Raw genomic sequence first — 21467 nt, 5'->3', positions numbered from 1 at the left:
TGCAACTTCACATGAATAAATGTAGGACATTCAGAAGCTCATAGTTAGTAGATAGTAGAGCTGTGCAAAGCTTCGGTCCCTGATTCAATTTGGGCCAAATCTCCAAATCTGAATTGAATCAGGAGACTCTTTAATCTCTCTAAATCAAATCAGAACCCTCCAAATCAACTCAGAGAGATTTGACAATTTGGACATAGAGACAGCTTTAAATGTTTTTTCTACGTACCTCAAGTTACCAGGCAGCTCATTAATGCTGTGATGGTGGGACAGACGGAGCATCCCACAGGAGCACAGGGGGCTTCCCAGAACACTCAGCAGCAGACCCATAAGTGGATCAGAAGCACTTCCGGTCTACTTCTGGGTCCACCAGGGAATGTGCACCCCCCCCCACGCCCTCCCCAGCTTGGCGACTGGTACCTCCTAGGTCTGGGGGAGAATGAACTAAGAATTGAGCTATGTAAATAAGCAATACTTTGGTGTAATTGGCAGACAAGGTTCTGTGGGTAAATCCAATATCTTCTATTAGACCAACTCAAAAAGTTGGAAAAATTCTTCTTTGCAAGCTTTCAGGTACAAATACCCTTCATCAAGCAGAGGAAACTTCTGCAGTTGGTCTTCCTGGACAGAGTAGTAAAGCAGCCAAAGGCCAGTAAACATGCAAGAAAGCCAGTCAGTTAAAATTTAAATTGAGGTAGTCAATAAGTGAAAGAGAGACAGGTGGGGGGAAGGGGAATGAATGTACCTGTAGTCAATAAATGGGGGCAGGGAAGGGAATGAATATAGCTGGTAAAAAGTGGAGAGGTTACCTGGGAGTCAGATGTTATTCGGGTTGTAATGTGTCATAAATCCAATGTCTATATTTAGTCCATGATTTTTTATATCCAGTAGATCGATGAAGTGAAGTTCACAGGCTCATCTGTGACAGGTGTTTTGTAAATTCCTTTTGAGGATTAAAACTGAGAGATTGGAGAGAGAGTGGTTATCTTGTGATAAATGTACCCCCTCAGATAATTAGGTATTCTTGTCTTTAATAGATTTCCAGTGTGAATTTATTCCAGTACTCAGTTGTTGTTTGGTTTCTCCTGTGTATTTTCCATAAGGGCATTAGGTGCACTGGATAAGATATAAAACATATCTGGAGGTGCAGGTGTAAGATCCAGGAATGGTTATGGTTCTGTTGTGGGTGTAGTAATTGTGGAGGTGGTGTAGATGTGTTGGCAGGCTTTACACTTTTTGACCTGGCATGGTCTGGATCCATTAGGTGTGGTTTGGGTCAGAAGGAGTTTGCTTCTGGTGATGAGGTTAGCAAGGTTTGGTGTTTGTTTAAAGGCTAGGATGTGTGGTTCTGGGAAGATCTCTTTAAGAATTGGGTCTTCTTCTAGGATGGGTTGTAATTGTTGAGGATTTTCCATATAGGTTCCAGGGAAGAATGATATGTCATAACTAATGGTGTGCGATTCATGGAGGTTTTTCTTCTGTACTGCAGCAATACTTGACGTGGTAGCTGGGTGGCTCTTTCAAACGTACGATCTATCTCTCTGGAGGAGTGTCTTTGTTGAGTGAAGGCCCTTTTGACATTTGTGAGGTGGTAATCATGGATGCTCTCCTCAGTGCAAATGTGGTGGTATCAGAGGACTTGGCTGTATATTATAGCTTTCTTGGTGTGTTTAGAGTAATTGTTGGTTCTGTGCAGATATGTATGTTGATCCATGGATTTCTTGTATATGGTGGTCTAAATGCAAGTTTTCAGTCCAAATAATGAAGATGTCACCAATATATCTTAAGTATAGCAAGGGTTTGATGGTACAGTTCTTGAGGAATTTCTCTTCCAGGTGGCTCATGAAAAGGTTGGCTTACTGTGGGGCCATTTTGGTACCCATAGCTTTGCTCATGTTCTCAAAGAAGTGTTGGGTATTGAAAGTGAAGGTATTGTGTATGAGGATGAAGTGTATAATTTCAGTAATATCTTTGGGTCTGTAGTCTAAGTTGTGGTCTTGCGCTTGTACATATATAAGGCAGGCTTGGATGCCATCCTGGTGTGGGATGTTGGTATATAAGCTGGTAATGACCATAGTGGCTAGGAGGGTGTTGATGGGAAGGTGGTCTATGTTTTTAAGTTTTCATAGAAAGTCTGTTGTGTCTTGGTGTAATTCAAATTTTGTTTTCAAAATTTTCCACAAACTAAAAAAAACAGACTAGGATTCATTTTGAGCTGAACTCAAGTTTACTTTTGACTCAAAATGAACAGGTTCATTTTCTTTTTGAGTGTTTAGACAAAAAGGAAGCATCTTAAAAAACGTTACTTCAAACTGAAAAAATTAAAGTTCTGCTGAAAATAAATGAAAACATCGTGATTTTTCAAATATTTTTGGTGAAAGAAATCCAGCATATTCCAGAGGTATCAACACAAATTAATGACATTTGCAGTCAATCAAAATCTGTATTTTTTTTGTTTGCTTAAAACATGTTTTAAAGAAAAACTTCACCCAGCTTTTGCTGGGAGATTCCAGAAGCCCCCTTCAAACAGATGGGTCTTCCTTCAAGTCCAGACAGAAGAGCCCTCATATAGGAGACATGTTTTTACTTTCCTAGAAAAAAACTATAAAAACCTCCTGCTACCACTAGGCTGATGTAGGGAATGCCCTAGAGAGACTTCTTCCCCATTTTGCTATTTATGGGCAAAACACCCTGAGTTCCAGCTCAATCTTCTTGTGGAGTTGAGGGGAAGTATTCAGATGAACAATGTCTTGCAGTGTGCTAAGTTTTGTAGATATGTGTACAAATCAGGATGAAATAGGGATTTTTTAATGAAATTTGCTTTGTTATGCTCATTAACACCAGTACAAAGGAATTATTACTGACAGATAAAAGCAAAAACAAGACAAATCCACAGTTATATACTTTGGAGCTGAGTCTGTGAGGAAACCTCCCCCCCCATTTCCCCAGCCCCCATTAAAAGGCGTTTTTATGAACTTTTAAAGGAGCAATAATCACTTTGCTGTCTTTGTAGTCTGCCTTCTCAGTCTGTACTCTAAGACAAGATGGCTGGATCTTTAGCTGATGTAAATCAATATAACTCTTTTGACTTTTAGTGGCTAGTCAGATTTACTCCAGCTAAGGATCTGGCCCACAGAGTTGAACTTAATTAGCAAATCAAGGCATGTGTTATTAGAGGCACAATTCAAATGTTTGTAATGCCATGTTCTACTAGATTTCATTTCATAGACACCGGGGCTGGAAGGGACCTCGGGAGATCATCGAGTCCAGCCCCCTGCCCAAAAGGCAGGAAGTCAGCTGGGGTCATAGGATCCCAGCAAGATAAGCATCCAATTTACTCCTGAAGGTGCTCAATGTAGGTGCTTGAACCACCTCCGCTGGCAGACTGTTCCAGACCTTGGGGGCTCGGACAGTAAAGAAATTCTTCCTTATGTCCAGCCTGAAACGGTCTTGCAGGAGTTTGTGACCGTTCAACCTAGTCATCCCTTGGGGCGCTCTGGTGAACAAACGTTCCCCCAGATCCTGGTGGTCACCCTTGATAAATTTATAGGTGGCCATCAGATCACCCCTGAGCCTGCGCTTTTCCAGGCTAAAGAGTCCCATGTCTCTCAGCCTGTCATCGTAAGGTCTGCTTTCCTGACCTCTGATCATGCGTGTGGCTCTCCTCTGGACTCTCTCAAGCTTCTCCACATCCTTTTTGAATTGTGGAGCCCAAAACTGGACGCAGTACTCCAGCTGCGGCCTCACCAAGGCGGGATTTGCTCAAGAAGCATCTATGGATGCAAGCCAGCATTTTGGTCGCTTTATTAGCCGCAGCATCGCATTGCAGGCTCATGTCCATCTTGTGGTCAATGATGACCCCCAAGTCTCTTTCTTCTGTAGTGCTAACCAACGTAGCACTGCTGAGCCTATAAGGGTGCTGCAGGTTTTTCCTCCCAAGGTGGAGAACCTTGCATAGTATCAGTATTTGTCAATTGTCCTTCCATCACCATGGGTGTTACCCACTTTTGCCATTTAATCCATAGCAATATGGCCTATTTGCAACAGATGAAACTGAATGGAAAAAAAATTCCCCTATTTCTAGCTGCTAGCATTATTGGAAGTAGAAGATGTCAAAACTGTTGGGATGTGTTTGGCCTCTATGTACAGCTCTGTGTGTGTGTGTGTGTGTGTGTGTGTGTGTGCGCGCGCGAGCTAGTGAAACATCTGAGGAAAGTGGTTTGTGTAGAAAAGGTGGCATCAGGTTTTAGACCAGTTTGAAAATAGGGCCATAAATAGAATACCATTTAGGGATAGTCACATGCTGTGTATCAGATCATGTGTGGTCTCTTCATAGAAAAGGTAGGGGGCATGCACACTTCCCCAACATTTCTGACCCAGGAAGGAGCCCCATGCACAGCTATACTAAGGGCAATACAGGATCTGCTGCAGCCTAGTCCTCTTGTTTGTGAATAGATACCTAGTATGAGGAAAAGATGGGGTCACAGCCAAAGGGGTGGTTTAATTTGCACATTGTCCTGCTCCCCAGGGAGTCCTGGAAGGCACAGCTTCTACTGATGTACAGTTATTTACAGAGCTTTCATTGGGGTGATTCTTCTCAGTGGCAACCCCTGAACAAGCGGGTGTCTACAGTCACATCCCTTTCTACTTACTATTGCAGAGGTGCACTAGTATCTCTACAATTCAAGCTGGCTCCCGTTTTCACTTTCCTAAGTGCATGATTGCATTTTTTCTGAGGATTTTAATTAGATCTGTTACTCGGTTTCTGTGATAAAATTAATTTGAAATAGAAATCTTAAAAACAGTTCTCATCCTTTTGCTAATAAGTGTCGGCTTTGTTATAATTCACCCTTTCCTAAGAGTTAAAATCCATTGAAAGCTACTTCAGAATATGGTGACAAAGATTAAATTGTAAGCAAGCAAAATTGTGAATGATTGCTGTAGCCCAGGGGTTCCCAAACTGTGGTACAAATACCCCTAGGGGTACGCAAACATCTCTGGGGGGCTCTTGGGAGAAACTGTGTAATGGCAGCTTTAATTTTCATTATAATAATTGGCATTTAAGGGATTAAAATTTAAAATGTATGCTGGTAAGGGTACATGGGGAGCTGGCAAATCTGGAAGGAGATACACAATAAAAAAAAGCTTGGGAACCTCTACTGTAGCACATTTGTCCCACATCATCACCCTTTGCTCAAAATCAGAATCAAACTTACAAGGATCACCATTTTCCAACACTTACAATGAAAGTGAATTTATTAATGTATTCAGCAAAGCTGACCATGACTTTGCTAAAGTCTTGCAATATGAAAATGACACTGTCCTTACCAACTATAATTTTTCTCTTTCATTGTTTTCTGTGGGACTGCAGTCCCAGATGGCTTTCAGTAAAAAATGGCCAATGTTTCAATAAAGTCTTCCAATGTGAAAGAAAGGCACGTGCTTGCAGATGCCACTGTCACCATTGCTTAAAATACATCAGGTTGCCCCCGGGGAAGATGGCCACTCTCTCTGCTCTGTAGAAAGACTGTAAATGATTTCAATGGGTTTTGGATCAGCTCCTTATGAAGGTCTGTAAATACACACATTTTGACTTTTGTGCACGCGCCTGTTGCAAACTTGCACACTTGAATAGACGACTCTCTGGGCATGTCTGTGCATTATTAGGGGGTGCTGGGAAGTGACCCTCTCAGCAACACAGAAGCAGAAAGGGATCTCGGAGTCATAGTGGACTCCAAGATGAACACGAGTCATCAGTGTGACAAAATCATCAGCAAAGCTAACCGCACTTTATCATGCATCAGCAGATGCATGACAAATAGACCCAAAGAGGTGATACTTTCTCTCTATGCAGCATTGGTTATACTGCAGTTGGAGTACTGCATCCAGTTTTGGGCGCTATACTTCAAGAAGGATGTTGATAGACTCGAGAGGGTCCAGAGGAGGGCCACTCATATGGTTAGGGGATTACAGAACAAGCCCTATAAGAAGAGACTGAGGGACCTGGACCTCTTCAGCCTCCACAAGAGAAGGCTGAGAGGGTATCTTGTGGCCTCCTACAAATTCATTAGGGGGACGCAGCAAGGGATTAGAGATGCTCTGTTCACTAGGGTATCTCTTGGGGTAACAAGGAACAATGGTCACAAACTGACAGCGAACAGATTTAGGCTAGATATCAGGATAAACTTCTTCCCGGTACGGGTGGCTAAAATTTGGAATGGGCTTCCAAGGGAGGTGGTGCTCTCTCCTACCTTGGGGGTCTTCAAGAGAAGACTGGATAGGCACCTGACTGGGGTCATCTGACCCCAGCACTCTTTCCTGCCTAGGCAGGAGGTTGGACTCAATGATCTGTTGAGGTCCCTTCCAACCCTAGCATCTATGAATCATCTATGAATCCCAAGTGACCTTGGCCAAATAGCTGGGCCTCAGTCCCCAATCTGTGAGGAAAGTAGTACTCTTTTCCTTCCATGCTTTAGCCATATAAAAAAACACTGTCTAGGCAGCTTATACTCAGTAAAGTCCAGAATTAGCAGGATGTACATCCACTCCATGTAGTCTAAAAAAACATTTCCAGTTGGATGTAGGAAGAGTCCAGTAGTGGGCCATGGTTCCAGTTTGGAACATGGGCATTCAACTTTTTGATGAGCGCTTGCAAATTGAGGTGAAGTACTTACTTGAGAAGATAGAAGACCATGCAACCAAACCTGGCACAATAGATACAAAAGGGATGTAGTAATGTAGTGAATTATATCATTCATTACATCACTGCAAGGTAAGGGCTGGAAGTAAACAGGTCTAATGTACATGAAGAATGGAATTGAAGTGCACTTTGGGTTTGTGTTTAACCCTGCATGATACCTGTTGTCAGCCATTCTAATCATATGCTCACAGTCTGAGTTATGGCTGCATACATTAAGTTCGTTCTCACAGAATAGTTGCATGGTTATTTGAATTTCAGTGTGCTAGGACTGAACAGGTCTTGGAAGCAACAACATCAACACGTCTTGTTTTTACACTGACATTACTTTTTTACATTGTATGCTGATTTCCACCCCTTCCTCCCCCTCCCCCCTGCACAAAAAAACCCCCAATATTTTCCCAAAAATGCCACTAGCTCCAATCAGGAACCAGTTGGGCTGAAACACTTTATTGATGCATAAATAACCGTTATGTAAAGCTAGAAGCCAATACAGGCACCTTGCACCAGAAGGAGGATAGAGGAAATGACAGAACACTAGGATATAACCCTGCTTTATTGGAAGAGCACTTCCTAGCTGTGCTAGACTTGTTGGTGGAACCCTCCCCAAATCATTTCCCCTGGATTAATGCAATGCCATTCCCTTCAGAAAACCCTGTCCCTTCTCACTGTGCATCTCGTCTGCAAAGCTGGTAAATGAATGACAACCTTATTCTGTCAATAGAGACACATTCCCCAAGCTCCTTTCTACATACACCCCCTTCTCTCCCCTTCCAGCCAGACTCCTGTCAAGTTGCTAATATGCGCTGATTAAACAAGCCTTGAATTTGAATAGTGAGCAATAAAGAGAGAGAGAGGCTCATCTGTGTCCATACAGAGTGCCCTCTGGGTAGCAATCAAGGGAACTTTGGAAGCACAGTGAGCAACTAGTAACTGCAGCTGTACTCTGATTCCTCACGTGGTTTTAAAAATTGTTTAGTGAACTGCATTGCTTAGAGGACTAAGCAGACAACTGTGCCTGCTACAGCCAAGCCAACTGTAGGTTTCCCACACAGCTCTGCTCCGATATACCTTTCTCCTAATGTGCACCATTTCAATCCTGGGATGGTCCTGAGTGGACCCTGTCAATACAATAAACTCGACAAATGGCTTCACATGCTAGGAAAATAGGGTGCAGCTTTTCTATTGCATTGCAAACTTTCCATGCCAGATCCTCAGTTGGTGAAAGGAAAGCTTGCAATTAAAGATTTTTTTTTTTGCAAACATCTTGTGGGTCTAATAAAAGATATCATCTCTACTACAAGTCCTGATTGCCTTAAACAGCACTGCACACTTCGGAGGATGACGCTAGTTCACTTTGGGTGAGGATCTGGATATCTGACTGAAATGTAAATGTTCTCAGGTTTGTGTTCCAGAAAAAACCAATCCTGTAAAGAAGAGAGTAATAGGAGTGGTGCAGGGAACAAAAGAAAATGCATTTATTTGGCTCAAATAAAGAAATGCAACAGAAAGCAGGCAAAGTAAAGGGCAATTATAGTGAAACCATAGTGGGGGGAAAGGGGGGGAATTCTAATAAAAACATGCATATTACAATAACTCACTATAGCCATAACTTACCAGGCTTTTATAGATACTGTTTCCACTGCCACCATTCAGAGACAACATTGCTATAAGACACAGCAGCTCACTCACTCATCAGGACATTTTTCTGGAAGCCTCAGGTACCAATCTTCTGAGATTTGTATGGGTTCCCATTGCTCTTTCAATAAAGTGTAAGTAGCTGTCACCTAAGAATCCCTGAAAGGGTTTCACCTGGACTACCTCAGGTGTTACTGGTATTACTGGTCCCCGCAGACCATATCGCCACAGCTTTAGTCAGCAAGGATGCTTATTCTAAGCCATCTCTTCAAGAAGAACACATTTTAACAAACTACTTCCTTTCCTTCCAGTAGCAGGATAATGATAGTGTCCTCTTCCCCTTGCTTTACCTGTGCCAAATTAAAGGGTGGCTTTATTGTTAGTTGATGTCTGCATGGGTTGTTCTTGAAAAGTTTTAGAACAGATCAAACAAGCACTGATCTGGGATGAATTAGATAGGAATGATCCTGCCTCTAGCAGGAGGTTGAACTAGATGCCTTTCTGAGGTCCCTTCCAGCCCTACTTTTCTATGATTCTAAGATAAAGCGCTGTTGGAAGAGGCTTCTCTGTGAGGACAATGGGATCTTAAATCTACCTCCCTCACTATTCTGAAAGGACCTGAAATAGGTGACTTTCTGGGCATGCTATCTTTCATCCAGTAAGTTTGCGTAGGATGAGGAGGCTTTGCTTCCTGCAACAAGGTCTGCAGCACTTCAGTCCTGGGATGTCCAAAGAATTTCTGCTGCGACCTACCTGGCTGAGACCTTGTTGAAATTACCTTAGTACTACTGGGATTTCATAGTATCTTCAATGCTAGAGCTGCTGAAATCTTGGATAGGCATCTTTTCAAGTGTATTAAACCCACATAAATGCAATATTATTGCCTGGGAGCCTCTGCCAAGTGCAATGTCAGATCTGAGGAACCTTGAAGGGAGAGCACAGTCAGGGAGGGGAAGCCATCCATGGCTCAGAAACTAAGATGAGGAAGAAAAAATAATGCTGAAAGGAGAGACCTGCAAGGCTTATAAGCCACAACAGGAGGTAGAAGTATCCCACAGGGCTTTGTCATCACCAGGCTGGAGCTGGCACTCCATAAGACCCTGCACACAAAATGGCCTAAACAGAATTAACTACATATGAGTCTTCAAAATTACCAAGGAAACAAAAGCAAATTGAAGTCAATCTCTCTCAGATAAGAGAACCAAGTGGGCTGGATGTGGAGAGAGCAAGAACCGGACCACATCAAAATAAGACCTCCCACCCTGCCACACACAGTGAATGTAAAATGGGCACCAACATAAGTTCATACCACATCTAAGTCTCTCTCCAAGCTGATACAGTTAGTTTCCCAGCTTAACATTCTTATTTTTCTCCCCTGAACCTCTATCCTAAGACCATGGACCTGTCAGGGAAGGAACCACCCACTTTTAAATACCTGGCATTGAGCAGTTAATACCACAAAAATAAATCAATAAATACTAATAAGAACCATTGTAGGAACTTGGGGAGTATTGGAAGTATGTGCTGGTACTCCTCCAGTGCAGGTACGGTTGCTTTGACTGGTTTGCATACTCTATTGTGATGATTCATCATGTGGTTATGGTATTTACAGTCTGATTCATAGACCAGGACCCCATTATTCCAGGCACTATATGAAGACAGAATAAAAGAATGGTCATAGAACCATAGAAAATGAGGGTTGGAAGGGATCTCAGGAGGTCACATCTAGTCCAACCCCCTGCTCAAAGCAGGACCAGCCCCAAGATCATTCCAACCAAGGCTTTGTCTACCCAGGTCTTGAAAACTTCCAAGGACGGAGATTCCACAACCTTGCCCTGCAGAGGTTATGGTCTAAGTATAAGAAAAGATCCAATAGGTGGATGCAGACAAGTAAGCATGGAGTGGAGCATGAGATAAACATGAGGCATACGTGTATCTGTATGTACCTGTGACTTTGAAATTATTCACTGTGTTTTTACTTCAGTGTCTTTTCTCCTCTTGCAGATGACTGAAGCCTGGAAGCTGCTCCTAAGGAGGCTCCCTGATACTCACGGTTCTACCCATGTAGAAGCCAGGACAGAAGTCGAGGCAGGGTGGAACCTTAGAGACCAATTTGTTTAGAGCATCATAAGCTTTCATAGGCAACAACTGCCATATCAGACGCTCATGTCTCTCTGACCCTTTTAGCCTCTAAAGTGTCACTCTGCCCTACCTCCTACCTGAGTTCAGGCCAACTCACCAAACCACCTCTGTGCAATGTGGAAGAGTGTAAGTATGTTTCTTTCTTTGTTCTCTTCCTACCCCCATTCCCTTTCCACTCTCTTTTCTGTATATTCTGCATTTATAATTCTGAAATCCTCTCTGGAAGCATGGGAGATCTTGGAAATGCAACTGATGGTTGGCTGGGGAAGGACAGCAGGAGCCACTGAAGAGTAGCATCGAAGAGTATCCCTTTGGGAGTCCCTTGTGCCAGGCATCTTTAAGAAGGTCATGGTGGTTTCTGCACAAGAACTAATGTGCTGATTTTGTTGTTTATTGACCTCTTGATGATGAAAGGAGATCAGATCTGTCCACAGCTATTCTTTCATTTATGGATGCTGTCACAAAAAACTGTAGATATGGTCATGGTCCATGCAAAGAGTGGATCTACATCCGAGAAGCTGTGCCCTTGCCCTTTGATGAGTTCCCTTCTGGAAAGATGATGGAGATGGGAGCCACAGATGTTAATGGAACAAGTATTTTTATGGAAACCCTATACACAGGAGAGCTGTTATGAACACCAGTGTTGCTGAAATCCACAGGACTGTGTGTTCCTGCTCAGTAATAGAAGTACTAGGGGCACAGTTTGTCCTTAGATGAAAGAGGAGTAACTATTAAAAAATTCCCAAGGTAAAAATATTTCATCTAATCATGTAGCCCTCAGAGTGTGGCTTTGTACCATGGTGAGTGAGGGCTCTCTGTACTAATTACCTGGAGGAGGGAAGGAAGCAGGAAGGCAAACAAGGGTCAACCCTGCAATGAAGGGACTTCCTGGTGAAGAGGGAGTTAATTTCAAGCAAGAGGCATTGGGGACTGTGCTGAATGATGGTGTCAGTTGACACCCAGAGAGCCCAGCTGACCCCTGAATTCAATCATAGATTGATTGCCTTGATGAGCCTGGGGTAGCCCAAGAGGGGTGTGTCCTGAGGTCAGGAGAAATAAGTAATACTGTGACCAACAAGACTGTGTTAGCCTCATCAGTGGTATGACCAGTTATTAGGAAATCTGGTGCTATGGGCACATAAGTCTGGATAAAAGAGTGTCAGACTAAGGATGAATAAAGTCCATAATTAGGATAGCACCGGAACATTTGGAGTGGTAAGGGCACAGTATGGGGATGGAGGAGCCCTGCAAAGAGGCCAGATGGCCAGTTAAGTTGCAGTAAGGACTGGCTGATCTACCTCCAGGGATTTACATCTTCCTTTTGGATTTCTTTTATTTTTTACATTAAAGGCATGGCAGGAGAGTTCCAAGAGGGGACCAACTAGTTCTGGCAAATTAACTGCAACCTACTAACCTGCAGGAGCAAGGGCTTCTACAATCTCCATTCAATGTTTTGCTTGACTTGACTGGTTGGGGAATTTTTCTCACAGATTAGTGGTTCATGAAAATTTGAGATTTCAACTTTTCATCTGTATTTGGGAGGAGGAATAAATCCAAAATCTTAAAAACTCACATTTGAAATGAGAGACTTTTTTCTGGCTAAGCCCTACTGACACAATGTCCTGGATTTGGTAGAACTCCAACCTCAATTCAAAATGCCCAATAAGAAAGAGCTTTTTGATCAAGTGGTTGATGGCAGAACATATCCAATCCCTAGCAGTTAAAGTTGAGCAATTCAAAATGGAAATCAGATGTGGCTTTTTTAACAACAAAGTTAATTAACCTTTGGAATGACTAACCAAGTCAAGCGGTAAATTCCCTGGCATTTGCGGTCTTTGAATCAAGGCTTGGTGTCTTTCTAAAAGATATGCCAATGCTCAACTTCAAATTATTGGTCCAGACATAGGAACTATTGGGTAGAATTCTCTGGCTTGTTTTATGGATGTGCTCAGAATTAAACAATCAAAACTGTTTCTTCCAGCTTTAACACCCATGAATCTATAAACCAGGTTGAACTGTCCTGTTGCGTGATTACTGTATCTCCAATCTAAGCTGATGAAATACTGTTGATTTACATGCCCAATTCTGAAAGAAAAATTTACATGCCAGAAATGACACATCATATTTACACTAATTGTATATTCTGTGTTTACTGCTCAATCTGTGGGGGCGGTGGAAAACCCCATAACCTACTATATAAAAATAGATGCTCTGCACATTCTATAATTGAATGCATTAAATACATAAGACCACCCAGCTCCAGTAGGTTTAAACAACAGCATTTTATCGTTGAAAGAACAGCAGCTAGGGAAACATTTCCAGTGCCTGGTTCTTCGGCTATTGGAACATTTGTTTTTTATTCTGAATATTTCAGCACATCTATTTACCTGGCACTATATTTAGTACCACAGTGCCAAGATGGCATATATAAAGATTCAATTGCAATTCCCGTCTGATGTCCCTTCCCTCTCCTTTTTACCCCTTTTTTTATGTCCGCACTCTGAATTCAGCACAAAGTTGGTGTGTTTAATTTAAAAAGAAGTAAAACGCTCCAGGAGACGCCTCAGACCACTGCAAATCACCTACTTTATAGAGGCAGTAAAATTGTGTATCGGATTAGAAGTGATGCTGATCTGAAATTTATGATAACTTTTAATGGCATTATAATTTTTTTCCCTGTGCGCTCCATCACGGAATCGTTTGGATGCACAGTACAGCAAGATGAAATTTGTAAAGGAAGAACATTACATAGGCAAGCACAGAGTGGGGGAAAAGGGCGGTGGAATAATGTAACAGGCCCTTTTGGGTTACTGAAAGCTGTTCTAGCAGTATGCGAACTGCAAGGACACCTTGGATTGGAACAGAATTATTAAGTCACAGAAGTGTGAGGACATGGGCTGGATCAGAAATGAAATACTGCCCAGAACAAAAGGCTCTTATTTGAGAACATGGTGAGACCAGGCCATTGTGGATATTGCTAGCAGGGTTCTAACACAGTTTCTTTGCCTGCCCAATGTGAATCAAGTCTTACTTTTTCTTGCTGGTCAAACAGCTTAGTAGAGACATCCATCTTTTGGCTGTTTAGAGATAGGGATGTTCCTTCACAGAAGGTATCAAAGTCCAGTCCAGTTTCCCTTTGCTATGTCAAGGGAAATAAAATGATTCACGAGGTAACCAAGACTTCAAGTTGAGGAAACAAGTGTAATGATTTCTAGCAGTACCTGGGACAAGAAGCTATTCTTGATTTTGTTTTGAGTAGCGTAGGCTTTACTTTTCAGGAAATAATAATCCTCCAGCCACTGAAGACTAGTTTGTGGAGTATAAACTGAGTAAGAGTTCATGATCTGTGCTTGGTTATTGTACCCTGTGAAGTATGGCATTGGTTGCCCTGAGAACACTGGTCCCTGTGTGCCACTGTTCCTGCAACTGAAGATACTTTGGCTATATCTGAGTTAGGATTATGGGCAAAAAAAATCTCTTAAGCTGATTCAAGTCCTCTGACATTCATGCAGCCTTTTGCTTTCTAATGTCCTTTGTGTGTCTTAATACCATGCATGCCACTGCAACCACACATTAGCAGTGAAAGCCAACAAGGGGAAAAGGGCGATGCGGTGGGCCCTTATAACCAGACACAAAGTTCTATGAATGATAACAAAGAAAGATTTCCATTCTACTGTACTTTGATGGCTTCTGGCACACATTTATCTTTACCCAATAAAGACACGCAAATTTTTTATTTAGGGCAGACGCGACATCTGTGAAAATCTCTTGGCAAGTTTCCCAGCCTCAAGGAACTGTGGATTTGGAGATGGAAAGAAGATCAGTGGATGAAAGGAAGCTTTGCTCTGAAATTTTCATGTGCATGAATGATGCAACTCCACCGCATACTTCTGAAATGTTTTCCATATCATGCATATTTTCAGGCTCCCTCAAATGACTTTCTAACTCCTGTTTTCCATGAACTGTTGGCAGTTCCTTCAGAGTGAAGATTTCAGTATAGTTGTGGATTGACACTACATACAAAGGACTGCACAATCGCACATATTTACCTATGTAACTACAATAACAATAAAGCATGAGTGGAAACCCACATAGATACATTTTTAATCAGTGGAAGCTCATGCTTTTCTACTGAAACAGCCTCTCCCTGACCCCCAGTGAAACTGCACTGAAATAAGGACCTTTGGTTACTGAAGCTTGCTGACAAGATCTGCACAAAGGAAAAGAGGATTTTTGCTTCCACAGATTGCCAGCTTGATCCAAAGCCTATGGAAGTCAATAGCAGGTTTCCAGTGCTTTTAATGGGTTTGGAGTAGACCTCCATTGTTAAAATGATGTATTATTTTCTTCTACAAATGGACAACATTGCTAAACTCACAGAGAGGCTGAGCAACAAGTGTTTTAATGTGTACCCAACCATATTAAGTGATTTATTAAGTTATATGTATATATATCACTTAAAATTTTTGGGGGGGCAGGGTGCAGCTGGGTTTCAGTTCTTGCTTTCTTTTTGATCCAATAAAGGACCAACAGCAATTGTAGAGGTCTCCCACAATCTGAGACTGTGGCCTCTTCTTGGTGAGACATCAAAGTTGTTTGATGTGTCATGCGGTGTTGTGTATATGTTCACTTGTGCAACAGCAGCCACTGTTTCAGGCAACACAACACAAACCTGCCATCTGAAGCAAGTAACATACTTCCTCACTGGACAGTTGTTGGATACGAAATTGTGGATAGGCATTGCCATCTGAGCCCTGACAAATACCTTCTCTTTAGTAATTCCAAGTTTCTCAGTGCTGGCAATGCTGGCATACTGATGGAATCTGGTTCATTTACTTGCATCATATTTGCTGATACCATCATGCATATAACTCTCAAGTTCTCAAATGAGCTACTTTCTCTAAAGCCATTGTCCCTGTAGCAGTGTATCATTGTTTGGCGCCAGTTAAACCCATCCAAAAATCCTGAATAACTATCGAGAAAATTTCACAGTTCAATACCCACCTGCACAAAATAAAAACATTCAATCCTGAGACTATTCAAGGGCTGTCCATCTTCCATAATTAACAGCTAGGGTGCAAATTACTTTCCCTGCACCCTAGCAGGGAAGTATTTTATACTTGCTGAAATGCCCAGAAGTCCAAAATTAAATCAATGATTGACTATCATCACATTTGTGTTCTACTTAGTGGAGACTCTGAAAAAGAGAAAAGACAGTATGGTGAAAAAAAGTAAATATTTGTAAGGAATGGTTACTCATTAGCATGGCAGTGATACTGTTCCACAGCTCAGTGACTACAGCGCTCCTTCCAGAAATGGAGGACTTTGGGTTGTAAGCCTGTTTCATCCTGAGGGGAGTCAAACCTACCACTCCAACCTCAAAGTAGAGTGATCTAACTACCATACTAGAGGCTAACTTTAAGGTGGATGGCCTGGCAGTCTCCAGTCCTGTTCCACATTGCATGCAATACATAGAGATTCACAACCAGAGAGAGCAAGATGGCTCTGTAGCCTAATTAGTTTGGCCACTCACCGGGAAAAGTAGATCCCACTCCCTGGTTTCTTGGATACCATTCCCTGTTCCAGAGACTGTTATGCATTAAACAGACCGAGTAACATCTAGTCCTTTCTTGGATTATCTTGAAGGCCTGTTCATCAATGGGAGGTTTACTAATGAATTCAGTAGGGCATAAAGTCCAAAAATCTCAAATATTCTCCCTGAGTGACTCTCTAATGTTGAGTGACCAATTTGGGACATCTAAGTTCCTCAGAGATATCTAGGTTTGCAAGAGAGGTAGTTTCCTAAATATCTTTGAGGATTTGGGGTCCTGAGGGTGGGGCCCAAGGGCATCCTCAGTGAAATCAATGGGAGCTGTGGGCACTCAGCATCTCTGGAAACCTTCACTGATTTTAGAATTATAGATTTATGCTGCCAGAGTCCAGTAGACACAAACTCCATCTGTAAAAACAGTGTTGAAAGAAAAAATACACATAAGTGCATGGTAGTTGAATTGCTTTTTGTAAAAATGCACCCCACATGAAGAAAAAGGATCTTGGAGTCATCATTGATGCCAAGATGAGCATGGGCCAGCAGTGTGGGGATGCAGTCAACCGTACCTTGTCATGCATCCACAGATGCATCTCGAGCAGGTCCAAGGAGGTGATCCTCCCCCTTTATGCGGCACTGGTCAGGCCGCAGCTGGAGTACTGCGTCCAGTTCTGGGTGCTGCACTTCAGGAGGGATGTGGACAACATCGAGAGGGTCCAGAGGAGGGCCACCCACATGATCAGGGGGCAGCAGGGCAGGCCCTACGAGGAGAGGCTACGGGACCTGAACCTGTTCAGCCTCCACAAGAGAAGGCTGAGGGGGGATCTAGTGGCCTGTTACAAACTAGTCAGAGGGGACCAGCAGGCACTGGGGGAGTCCCTGTTCCCCCAAGCACTACCAGGAGTAACTAGAAATAACGGTCACAAGCTGGCAGAGGGTAGATTCAGACTAGATATCAGGAGGCGCTACTTCATGGTCAGGGCGGCTGGGGTCTGGAACCAGCTTCCAAGAGAAGTGGTGCTGGCTCCTACCCTGGCGGTCTTTAAGAGGAGGCTTGACAAATACCTTGCTGAGGTCGTTTGACCCCAGTACTCTTTCCTGCTATGGCAGGGGGTTGGACTTGATGATCTGCTCAGGTCCCTTCTGACCCTAGAAACTATGGAACTATGAAAAGTAGGCTTGTGTTCCCCAGTCAAGCCTGCTCCAAAAAGAAGAATTATGCTATGTAATGAATTTAGAACATGAGCTGAACTAATGAGGCTAGTCTTTTTTAGCTCTGAAATCATGACTTCAAACCTTGCTGAAAGACTTTGACTCTTTCCAAACAAAACACAACATGACTGTCTCATTTTAAACACTATTAGGAGACACTTCGATGAAGAAAATAAGACAGTTCAATCTGTACAATCAAACAGTAGCTCTCCATGTTTCTTTTCAAGTTAAAAGAGACTATTTTGACAATTACAAAATCATGTTGAATATAAACTGTGGTAATTTTGAAATATAAATTTCATTTTGAAGGGATGCTTCCGTATTTTCTCTAAAAACACAGTTTTCAAAATATCCCTGAGTTTCTGCTTTACAGAAAACTTGGGAAATACTGGCTTTCCTTCACATTTTATCAAAGGAGAAATGTGAAGGTTTGACCAGCACATGAGGTTGCGCACACACTCCCACAGCTGGATTTTGGAAGTGGGGGGGACTAGTCCACACAGTCCACTGAAATTATCTTAATACCCAACTGCATGACAATGGGGAGAAAGTAAGACCTCATCAGAAGTCTTCTTTAAATGGCGATGAGAACTTCGTCAGAAAGCTCTCAGGTGTCTTGCTGATAAAGTGGACCAACCCATCAGGGTATCAAAGGCTGTTTTTCAAAGAACAAGACTATACATGAGCTTTCTGGCAATCTTGGTGACTAGTCATTGTGTAACAGGATCACCAAGGACACTGGGACTGGTGCTAAACTGAGAGCAATGGTTTGTCCCCAAACCTTTTGGGAGATGCTAGCACTTACATCCAGACTCTGTCCAGTGTGCTTCCTGCAGGTGCTGCTGGACAACTAGCTCCCTGTCCTAGAACAGGCACCTTCTTGTTCTTGTTGTAACCTTAGCCACAGCATCTTCTTCATAAAGAAATAGGGCCTCCGAAAGATTGTGCTGGCCATACCACATGTAAAGTATTTAAACAAAAAGAAGCCAAAACATCAGAAAGCAAGTACTTCCATTTAACAATACCTCATCCAAGAAGAAGGCTCAACAAAATGTCCTAAGGCCTTATTTCAGGACCTTGGTTCAAAGCTCACAGCCTCAGTTTCAGCAAGCAAGAGCCTTTGCATCCAGCCAGGCTTCTCCCCTAAACAAGAAAAGACAAATACCCACATCAAGAGTAAATTGGATGCTTCAAGAGTAAATTGGATGCTTATCTTGCTGGGATCCTATGACCCCAGCTGACTTCCTGCCCTTTGCGCAGGGGGCTGGACTCGATGATCTCCCGAGGTCCCTTCCAGCCCTAATGTCTATGAAATTGTCTAAAAAAATCATAGCTTTTAGCCCTCTCTCTCTCCCCATCCTGCTCAAATAGCCATGCAGTCCTTCACACCCTGCAGGACTCATCCCTACACCATACTCATATACTCTTCCTCCATTTGACTGCTGGCTCCAGAGTCAGGAAGATGGCTGCTACAATATGCTACACATTTCTAATTGTCTCCATGTAACTGGAGCAGCCTCCCACTGAGACCAGAGAGGCTGGCATCTGCTGAAATGGCTGTAGATTGGAAATGCCATGAAATGCCAATGCTGGGGACGTGGTCAATAGATTATTTAGGTCCTGAAAAGCAGACTGCTGTGCTTTATCCCAGATCCACAGAGCCTGTTATAAGCAGTTCATCATAAGCAGATTGGCCTTTTGAGAACAGGTTAGGTATGAAGTGGCTCCAAAATTGTCTTGTACTGAGGACCTGTATTTATTCCAATACATTTTTAGGTAGTAGCATTTCAATTATAGCTTTAAGCCAAAATTCTGGGCATCTCAGCTGTGGAAACCCAAGTTCAGAAGCATGAAAGGGGCACGACTGATAAAGCACTGAGCATCTGCTCTCCAAATACTGGTCTTCTTTATGGCATCTCAAGTTTATGGCATCTCAAGTTGGGCACCTAGAAAATAAGGAATCCCAGACAAGCCTGTCACCCTTGAAAACTGTGGATTTGACTTTTCCTGGGTCTGCTCTTGATCCTACCTTGCACTTCTACCAGCTGCCAGACTTGTAAGCCCCAAGCCCCCAACATTTTAAATGCATATAAATCTACCTAATTTAACAGAAAGTATAACCTAGCAATTCAGGGGCTTACCTCTGTTCCCACAGGAAGATAAGAGGGCAAATCTCAAAAGGGAAGTTACTTGAATTCACACTGCTTTGCAATGATCCACGTCCAACTTCCCCCCTGTAGCACATACATTACTTCTGACTTGTAAATACAGTCAATCCCCACTTCTTTATGCACAGCTTTAAACAAAGCTATTGGTTGCTCTGCACTTAATATACATAAAACTGTAGTAGCCCTACAGTTTTGATATTCATACTCTCCCTGTACATAAATAACCTCAATCCACAGTGCATGAATTCATGATGTATACAACATCCTATTATACAGGGTTTACAGCTGGTCAGGAAGTTCCAGCCATTCAAAATGTTGCTTTCATTTCCAGTTGGATGAAAACTCCCAAATTTTGAAATTTCCTGTAGAATGAACCCCACCTCCTTCTTCCTCCCTCCCCCGTGCCCCGCTCTCCCCCCTCCCACTATCAATGTAACAGCCTCTTTACCTCTTCCTAATCCCAGGGAAGAGAAGCAGCAATGGGGCCTGTTCTTCTTCCTGTCTTGTCATGGAGGGAGTGAAGCCAACTGCACCAGAAGTGGCAGAGTTGAGTTGTTCCAGGGTCTGCTCAAGTAACAGGAGGGTTGTGCTGTGCATGCAGGGGATGGGAGGATGAGTGGGAGGTAGAGTGCCTCACATGTAGAGGAACTAGGCTGTTCCTCAGCAGCTGTTCCTCCAGCTGACTGCTATTTACTGGGGGGAAAGGAACAAGGAATGATGGCCAATCCAAAAGGTGTCCTTCACTGACTGTGGTACTTTCCTTGCAGACCCATGGACAGCCATAGTGTCAGCTAGTCTCCCAAGTCTCCCATGGATTATCAGCCATTGCTGGCTGCTTTTTGTCTCCAACCCTTCTCCCTTACTCTCTCTATCTTATAGCCGCATTATCCATGTAACATGAAGGAACTTCTGCCATGTCTAAGGGCTACATGTGCATTCACTGAAGCTACTGCTCTCCCCTCCTCCCTCTAGCACATATAGTACTTCTGACCTATACACATCGTGCCTCCCTAGTTCTTTATACACACCTACAAACACTTAATTTGATATCTTTTCCTCTTCTCCACCAGCAGACCAGAGGCGTGCCTGGGATCTTCAGAGAGACAGTGTCCTCTCTCCCAGCAGCAATTGCAGTGAAGGAGCAGGTAAAAGGCACAAGTGTCATGTTGGAAAATGCTGGGTATTGTAAATGTGTGATCCTTGCCTTGTGTGAAACAAAATGGATGTTTCAAGGACGCTTGGGGCCAGATCCTATTCCACCTGTGAAGAGGACATAGCTGCCTACGTGTAAATCCCAGTACACCCTGGAAAACATAACCAAAGGCAGATGGGGCCTCCTCCTCGCAATACACTTTTGTGACTCAGTCTCAAGGCTAACATGATGGCTCATTACAAAACTAAACAATGTAATGGTTTTTCAGAGACTTGAGGGGAGGGAAACTGGATAGCACTTAGGTACGCAAATCCACCTAGGCACCTAATAAGTGGAATAGGATCTGCCTCTGGGCCTGCCTCTTATCAAACAAATGTTACACATGGCCACAGACCCAGACATTTTCACAAGCAAAGCTCCACAGCTGTGGCACAGTTCCTTAATACACGCCTGTAGAATGGAGCTGCCGGTATGATTTACTACCACCAGACGACCTGCAAATTGAGGGGCTTCATAAATGCCATTTATGTATAGGAAATGTGACTCCACCGCATTTTATTAGATTCACCAGGTGTGGCAATTTAATTGACTCCTTTTTTATTTCTATTAGGGCATTTCCTCTAGAGTACAACACCAGTCTCCAAAGAAAAGGAAGGGAGATACAGGGCATGGCTTGGAAATCTTTTCTCAACTGAGGTTAACAGATTAACCGATTGACTTTGCTATTCAGCCCATTCTTTTTTTAACTCATTTACTCAAAAAGATGGGAGAATACTGATAACAAAGTACCGTTTAATTTTCTCAGGGACAACACGATTAATTTGTTACCAAGATTTGAAAGCACAACGTGAAGGATCAGGTAGTTAAGAGGTGAGGGAAACACAAGGAGTGGGTAGGGCATGCCACAAATGT

The sequence above is a fragment of the Crocodylus siamensis genome, chromosome 6 (genome assembly GCF_052110815.1).
Source record: "Crocodylus siamensis isolate JL-2025a chromosome 6, ASM5211081v1, whole genome shotgun sequence".
Classification (NCBI taxonomy): domain Eukaryota; kingdom Metazoa; phylum Chordata; order Crocodylia; family Crocodylidae; genus Crocodylus; species Crocodylus siamensis.
Note: the sequence above shows the minus strand (reverse complement) of the source record.